Source organism: Urocampus carinirostris, chromosome 1 (assembly GCF_059441175.1).
Source record: "Urocampus carinirostris isolate Australia breed hairy pipefish chromosome 1, RoL_Ucar_1.0, whole genome shotgun sequence".
NCBI classification, from domain to species: domain Eukaryota; kingdom Metazoa; phylum Chordata; class Actinopteri; order Syngnathiformes; family Syngnathidae; genus Urocampus; species Urocampus carinirostris.
The window spans coordinates 5,035,130-5,043,832 of NC_142349.1; positions in this window are offsets into that span (position 1 = coordinate 5,035,130).

Sequence of the window (8,703 nt, forward strand, 5' to 3'; positions counted from 1 at the left end):
TGGACATTTTCGGAGCATCTGTTTGGTAATTTTCTTTTCTGCTGTGGTCTATCTGTGTGTATTTTCTGGCAACAAGTCTTAACTCCTACACCCAGCTCAATTATGATTTAGATCCCCTCTGTACTGAACAGACAAGTGAGAAAGAAAATCGACTACGGTAATTGGAAATGCTTTTAAACACTGATAGAATCGAAGGTGAAGTCTGACTTTAAGCTCCATGCTCACATCAATGACAAAAGAATCTGTAAAAATGCTCACAGCAGCATTTAGATTCATTTAGTCTTGCACAATTCAGACATTTCAAAGACCAGTGATAGTCTTACTAAAGCATGAAAAGTCAGTGTGGCCTTGAAGCTCTTTATTGATACATAAAACATCACGTTGGGCAATATCCTATAAAAGACACCCACTATCTTTATCACTCCCGCTGGCTTTTCTGATCCCATGCACGCACTTTCTCAGGCAGCAAGCCGGCGCTTCAAGTCTGCAACAAAAAGATTGCCTGAGTTTTCTGGCAAAGTGATGTTCTGGTTTTTGTCATGGAAATACTCTGTTAGACCTAAAAAAAACAACCTTCTGGACAAGTTTTCTAAGGCGGCGTTTACAGTTTTTAGGTTATAATGTGTTAAAAAATCCACATATTCACAAAAATGTCAATGAAAACAAAGAAAAAAAGGATATATAATGTATATGGTACATTGGTTTTAACTTATTGAGTCTCTGTTATTACTCTGAAGCACTTTAGTACACTGAAAGGATTGTTGTAAAGGGCTGTATAAATAAAGTACATTTACTACTAAATTGCATTTGCATTTAAGTATAGAAACATATTTTAAATATTTAATTATATTAATAAACACATTTTCCAATATTTTGTTTATTATTATACTCATCTAAATGTTTTCGGGCCATTTTTCTTATTTTGGGTATAGGTTTCTCTGTTTACCAGAAAAATATACATTTAAAATACGGTAAAAAAAAACAAAGTGGATTCAATGTATTTTTACATTGTAAGTATTATTTTTAGCTTACTTATACCGTAAAATAAGAAAAAGGATACTTAACATAAGCAAATATATATTTCTATGTTTTTTAATTAGAATTTGAATTAGGATCGTCTTTATTGTCATTGATAACAACATTATGAAACTTTGTAAGAATCCAGAATGAAGCATGTAATGTAAAGACTATTAAGAGTAAAAATATAAAAGACTATCAGAATAAATAGGTAAGCAAAATTGAAAATAATTACTAAGTAGTGCTTAGAAAATCTGTCCTAAGTTATAATGATAATGCAAAGAAAAAATAATAGTGCACTGTAACAATAGTGAAATAATGATAAGTGTAATGCTATTTGGAAGCAGTAATAAAACAAAGAAAAACATTATAATTCAATATATATATATATATATATATATATATCTATATATATATATATATATATATCTATATATATATATATATATATATACACATATATATATATATATATATATATATATATATATATATATATATATATATATATACACACATAGACATATATATACACATATATATATATATATATATATATATATATATATATATATATATATATATATATATATATATATACACTGAGTGCGTACGCTAGGGTGCGATGCTGAGCGGCGTGTAGATCGCTCTTTTCGTCACCAGCTGTTATGCGGACGTGCTTCGTTTTGCTTTCGCTTTTAATATAGGTGTACGAAGTGTTTTAGCCCCTAGTAAGGCCTACGAAGAAAGTCAGTGCAAGCAGCAAAATTGCTACAGGTGAAAAAAGAAAAATCATCACTTTTTCGTCACTTTCAGTGTCTGTAGCTTGAAATTTTCCGCATGCTTTTCAGCTCTCCTTTTTTGTTTTGCACGACACAATACAGCCTCACCTAGTGGTCAAATGATACACACAGTCCATTTGATGTAAGTGTATGTTAATGAAATTATGGATTCAGATTGTTTTTCATATAATCTTGGGTTGTTGTTTTTTTATATTTTATTTTGTTTAAAAACATATACGTATGAGAGCAGAGAAACATTTTTCTCAGAGATGTTCTAGTGGAAAACCCAGTTTGCTCCAACCTCATCCAAACCCTAGCCCCGGCAGCCCCATGTCAATTGAGTTGAGACCCCCGGTTTAAAGCAATACATTGAATGAATGAATGAAAACTTTATTTCGAACATAAAAATAAAAACAGGACAAAAACAATGAATCAACAACGAAATAATGTCACACATGTTCGAAAAGGGGTAGTCAGAAGCAGATGCTTATTTTTCCTACCCCAACATTGCCAACATTCATTATTGAAACTTTCGTTGACACGTTTATTTTTATTTGGCCGTTTGATACTTACTGCAGATAGACCGACCAAATACTGTACATAAACGAAGCTTACCCTTAAAAAGTTATTCACACAATGCAAATGAATAGGGGCAAAGTACAATTGGGAGCATTGCAGTGCGTTAGTTACTCTTTAAAAGTCCTGCACTGAAAACCTTTTGCCAACGAGGCAATCAGTAACACGAACGTCTTGGCCGTTACCGAATGTCCCTTGCATGATGATGAAGTCATGCGGCACTCTACTCTTTGATGCCAGACCTCTTCACAGCAAGTGGAGGCAAAATGTAGGTGACAAAGAGATGAGGACAAGACAAGAATGTGAACAAAATGAACAAGAAGTTGGAGAAGAACAAAAGACTGGAAGAAGGAGGGAGGAAAAGATCCTCAGCAAAGATACATATAGATCCCTTTTATCTACAGCTCGGAAGGGATGGTTGTGACGGAGGAATTAAAAGAAGGGATGCCTTGAAATGCTAATGAATCTGCTGCTAATCAAAGCAATAAGATTAGCCTTCCAAATTGAGAAGAAAGGCTCCATTATCTAGGCCGGGTGTCATGTTTAATAACGTGGAACGGCACCACTGATGCAACTGGAGCTTTCCAGTGTGTGTTTGTGCGTATCTGCTTGTGCACAGTTTTGTGTGTGAGCGTGCCTTTCTTGCACATAAGAAAGACACATATGGTACAAAAAACTCTGAGAAACGCGTCCAAGTGCGCAACTGCGCGTCCATGGCGACTTTGTGTGGGAGTGACTTGTTTAAGTTTGCTGCTAGGCTGCAACACAAAGCGATGGCAGCAGTGATTATTTGATAATAGGAGCTTAGGAATACAATGAACCTAATCTCTCTCTCGCTCTCTCTGCCTCTCGCTGCAGCTCTCTGTGTCCATTAAACTTAATGAAACTGTACCTCATATAGGCCATGTGTGTGGAATTATTTCCCATAACTGTAAAGGGTGGAAAGAGGATAAATTCTATCTTGAGTTGCAAATAAAAAATGCAATTCACATCCAAAAAGGACAGTGTGCATTATTTGTCCACTAGATGTTGCTGTATCATGTTTTGCAACTGACGACGAGTGCTAAAAGGCACAAGGAAGAATATAAACTACAAGTACTCAAAGGGACCAAAACGTAATATTTGTATCCATTTATTTATTTTTGTACGGCTTTTTATAAAGTTTTTTAATTTTGTTGGGTTCCCATAGCAGCAAGTTGGCCACCAATGATATCAGATCCCTCTAAGAGACTTTTTTATGTGAAATGAATACAAATATTTCGACCTACGAGTACCGTAAATTCTGGAGTACAGAGTGCACCTGACTAAAAGCACAAATTTAAGAAACTCAGCAAAAAAAAACTCATTCACGTCCGTTTCTTACATTAAAAAAAAATCAGCAACTGGGAAATGTCTAGCACAGAAAAATAAGACATTGCAGCTGTTATTCTTAAACAAATTGGCATTAGCATGTATATAGGAGTGCAACACAAACATTCTGAAAACAAAACTCAGTGTACTGTAATGACTAAAATTCAGAAGCCAGGAAAATCGCAACAGCCTGTGCACATGGTGAGCCATGTGACTTATCTTAAGCTTGCCCATACCCTGCATACATACCTTTTATATATATATATATATATATATATATATACATGGATTAAAGCAACAAAAAGAATCTGAAGAGCCATTTGGGAGCTAAGTGAGACGGCTTTTTTCAGTGTGCCGAGCTGAAAGATCCGGTTCTTGAAATAGAGCAGGAATTTCCATTAAATCTATCACTTCAACGATCTTCAACTCATGATGCAAGCCACCAATCATCTCTGGTTGCCTATTACGTCTAATTAGACCATGACTAGAGATGGCGGAAACCACGACACGTGGCAGCACCTTTGGCTTGCAAGGCTTGCAGGAAGAGTTACACAGGCAACAAGCCTGTATGCATCTATTAAAGGCTGAGACAGAAGTAGGCCAGGGAAGCTGCCAACAGTGAGCATTCTGTTGTTGTTATCGCCAGTGTTTCTCAATCCATCCTGACAGGCCTCCACAGCTCCTTTGAGGGGGGCGGGGGAGAGCTGCAGTCAGTCACTGGTGAGCATCAAGCCCGCCCTCCTCCAGGCCCACCTCCGCCCCTCATGCGGGGCGCCAAATTATGCCGACATTAATATTGCATATTACACAAGACTTACAGAGAAGCCACATGTGTATTGGCCCTTTGTCTTCACGTCAAGTGAAATATGCTCGGCAATCATCAGAGGTTGAGCGCCAGTCGACGAGAAGAGGGGTGAGGGCAGAAAGGGACGGCAACAGCAGGAGGAGGAGTGGGAGGAGGGTTGCCTGAGACAAGTGGGCTCTTAAGGGGTAAAACAAGGGAGCATTAGAGGACGGATGACTGGAATAAAAGTGGGGCGTTAGACAAGGGGAGAGACGCGAGAAGTCTGAAAACATGGCAAACAACTCCCAAACTACTGGTTCAAATACACCCAACGTGTAACAAAGCCTCAATCCAATTACTTCTCCTTCCGCTCAATTTATGCTTCACGAAAGAAAAGTTCGCAATATTAGGTAAGAAAGTCCCATCCCTAAGGTGGAAGGTTGCAGACATGGGGACTTGAGACTTAGTGACTTGGACTCGAGTCGACTCGAGTCGCTGTTTTTATGACTTGTGACTTGACTTGGACTTGGCAATCTAAGACTCGGGACTTGACTTGTGACTTGACTTGCCCAAGAAAAAAATACTTGGGACTTACTTGGGACTTGAAGGTGAAGACTTGAGACTTACTTGAGACTTGCACATGTGTGACTTGGTCCCATGTCTGGAAGGTTGAATGACACAAGCCCTGTTTCTTGAAATCAGCCCAAGATTACCCTACCTTCTACCAAGCCATGCTCTTTTGGCATGACCAACCAACTGGAACCACCCGTGGGAAGGAATAAACAATCATACGTGTTTATATTAAGTTATGCTATAGAACAGGGGTCGGCAACCTATGACACGCGTGCCAGCAGTGTTAACCAGTGGCACGCGAGCGCACGGCAAAATAATAATAATGATTATATTTAAAAAAATGCGCATTTTTATCTGATATTTAGACATTTTCAGTTGCGCACCGTGTTTACGGTTACGTCCCTCTTCTTCGTGTGTGAGTGCGTGTCTGCGCCGCGCCCCGCAGAAGAGAAGAGATCTGTGTTTTAACCCAGCCAATGAAACAAACGCACGTGATAAATGAACGAATCATGACGGCTCCTCCAGCGAAAACATTTAGTTCTTTCCAGCCAGCGTGGACAGACGAAGGAGGCTTTGTGCAAAAAATGACCGTGCTGTTTTGTGCATTATGCCTCGAGAGCGTTGTATCTCGCACAGCAAGTGTCACACGTCATGACAAGACGAAACATGAACATGAATTCAAGGATGAGTCTGACAAGGCGGAGACATTAAAACGTGCAGTGTCCAGGTACGGCAAACAAACTCAGACCCTGAAGTCCTTTGTCACTGCTAAAAATGTCATTGGTCACTGCATAGCACAGCATAGAAAACCATTTACTGATGGCGAATATTTTTAAGAAGCGTGTGTGTGCGTGCAGGCGTGCCTTATGCTTTGCTGCTATTATTTCAAGTTTTGATACTTTCTGCAAAAATATATCATTGATGAATGGTATGCTAGCTGTCCATAGCACTTGTTTTTTTTATTTTAGTTGATTGTTAATGAAGAATGGTTGATTCTGGTAAATTCTTGTGGCAAAAAGTTGAAGTCGTGGATGGCTACAAGCCTTTCCACATGTTATTCACGTTTATTTTTTATTTGATTGATGGACAAGAATAGTGGAAGATAAATTGGTCAGTTATACCAGTGTTTTTCAACCAGTGTGCTGGGGCACACTAGTGTGCCGTGAGACCATGTCTAGTGTGCCGCTGGAATTTGCCCAATTTAATCTTTCCAAAAAGTCCGGCCATCATTCAGTATTTTTGCAATCTTCAGACGAGCAACTGTAATAGTCATCCATAAAAGTAGGTGGCAGTAGATTTTAATATACTTTTTTATGTACTAATTATCTGCTCTTGAGGTAGCACAGTACATTTGATAACTTAATCCGTTTAAAACATCTTTCTTTTTTATTTTAAGTATTATTTTCTTCTTTTTATGTACTAACTATCTGTTTTTGTGGTACTACAGTGAAATATTTGACGTAACTTCATTTTCAAACATTTTCGACGGACGGTGTGCCTCGGAACCTTTTTACAAATAAAAGTGTACCTTGGTTAAAAAATACTGAGTTATACGATTAAAATGTATATCCATGTTGTATATTTGGACTGGTGTAAAATTAAAGCTCAGTTGGATATAAAACAAATGTTGTCCGAGTCATTAATCTGGGTGTGGCACTCTGATTTACAAGGAAATTTGAAAGTGGCACTCCTCACCGAAAAGGTTGCTGACCCCTGCGATAGAACATATATTCCTGCAGAGTGCGCAGAGTAAATGAAGACTAAACAAGAGTGAAGTAAAGTACCTGTATGATGAAATGCTTGCTTGAGTTGCAAGTTGAACACAATGTTACTGTTTTGAAGTGATTGAAATTAAAAGAGAAAAAGGAATGAGATATTGTTGCATATGTTAAATCATAACAAACATAGCTTCAAGAGATGACGTCGTAAGCAGTAAGCATGTTCCCTTTTCCTTCAGAGGAATTGTCCCCTTGCCCTCACCAAATAAGTGGAAGAGGGGGGAGAAAGATAAACAAGAGGAAGAAGGTGAAGGTACGCAGGTGAAAGTCGAAATACTGAGATTGAGCCTTAGTGTGTTGAAACCTAAACAAAAGAAGTCACTGAGGGCACTTTTTAATGTCAATGTTTGACAGCAGCCCATCAGGTGACTCAGGAGACTTGGACGAGCGATGACATTTAAAACACTGACATGACCTTGAGAACAGATATGATCAAGTTAGCTTTAGGTACAGAATTGAATTCATACATATACACAGGAGATTTGAATTAGAGAATGACTAAAATTGAATATTTGAAATAATACCATCTTCACTGTTCTACAGTTAAATTCCATTTTATTGTGTCTATATTATAAAAAACACTATAAAAACTTTTTCACACACGAAAAATATTTTTCAGGAAAAACACATTTACAACAATGACCACTTGTAAATGCCTACCACTTTAAAACATTTTTCGACCAGTTTTTCAAATGTAAACTACAAAAAATCTTGACTCGAGACTAATATTTTAGTAAGGCTGCTTTTTAAGCAAGACGATGTCTGTGTTCTAGAGGAAACCACTCCAATAATTTAATTAGATTTCCATTATGGTACAAGTTTGGAAACTGTTTTAAACCAGCATATTTGAAAAAAAAAAAAAAAAAAAAAAAATATATATATATATATATATATATATATATATATATATATATATATATATATATATATATATATATATATATTCAGGAGACTGGTTGTGTTTTGTGTGGAACAACAGTGCATGATAAATTGTACCGTTTTATAATGTCAAAAGGTTGGCATGTATGGTCAAAGGTGGGTTCCGAGACTTCAAAATTGTACTGGCTGTCGCCATCTTCTGGCAGAAATTATCATTGTAGCACCTTTCGTTGTGCGTGCTAGTATGTGGAATGCCTAAAAGCGCTTATATAAACTCTTCCTTTTTTATCTTTTTGGGTGTTTGGGTTGGCATTTGGACTGTATTTGAAAAAGTCATTTTCTTACTTCCACCATTTTCATCATAGAATAAAAGAAAACCGCCAGTAAACGCGTGAATCTTCTCCATGTAGCCCCTCGCCTCCTTTCCTCCAGCGTTCGTGCGCTGTGGCTGGAACACGGAGAGGAAAAGTAAGATAAAAGCCAATAGGCACTGTGGAAAAAATACCTAAATGCTCTTTGAACTCAATTGGGCATTGCTAACACATACTCAATAGAGAAAATGTTTAATTTAAAATATTTTAAGAACACCTCAAACTACGTACACCACCCTTTTTGCGGGACAATAAAACAATTTTTTTTGCTGCGGTTTATATATTGCTTTCTTACTCTGCCAATCAAATGATGATTACTATAGCGGTCCAAACTCAACACACGTCACTCTAACAACACCCAAAACCTCTTGACCACTGAGGCATGCTGTTTTTTGGGGGTGTTCAAGCACCCCTAAATTCAATCCAAGCACCCACAAAAATTACAGCATTTTTAAAACTCTCTTCCTTAATAAAGGTCGGGATAGGCCTAAATATGATGAAAAACGTTAAAACATTTTTTTTAAATGTGAATAACGCAGCGTCTGAAATACTCCACTGCCTTGAAATGGTTCTGTTTATTTGATTCATAGCAC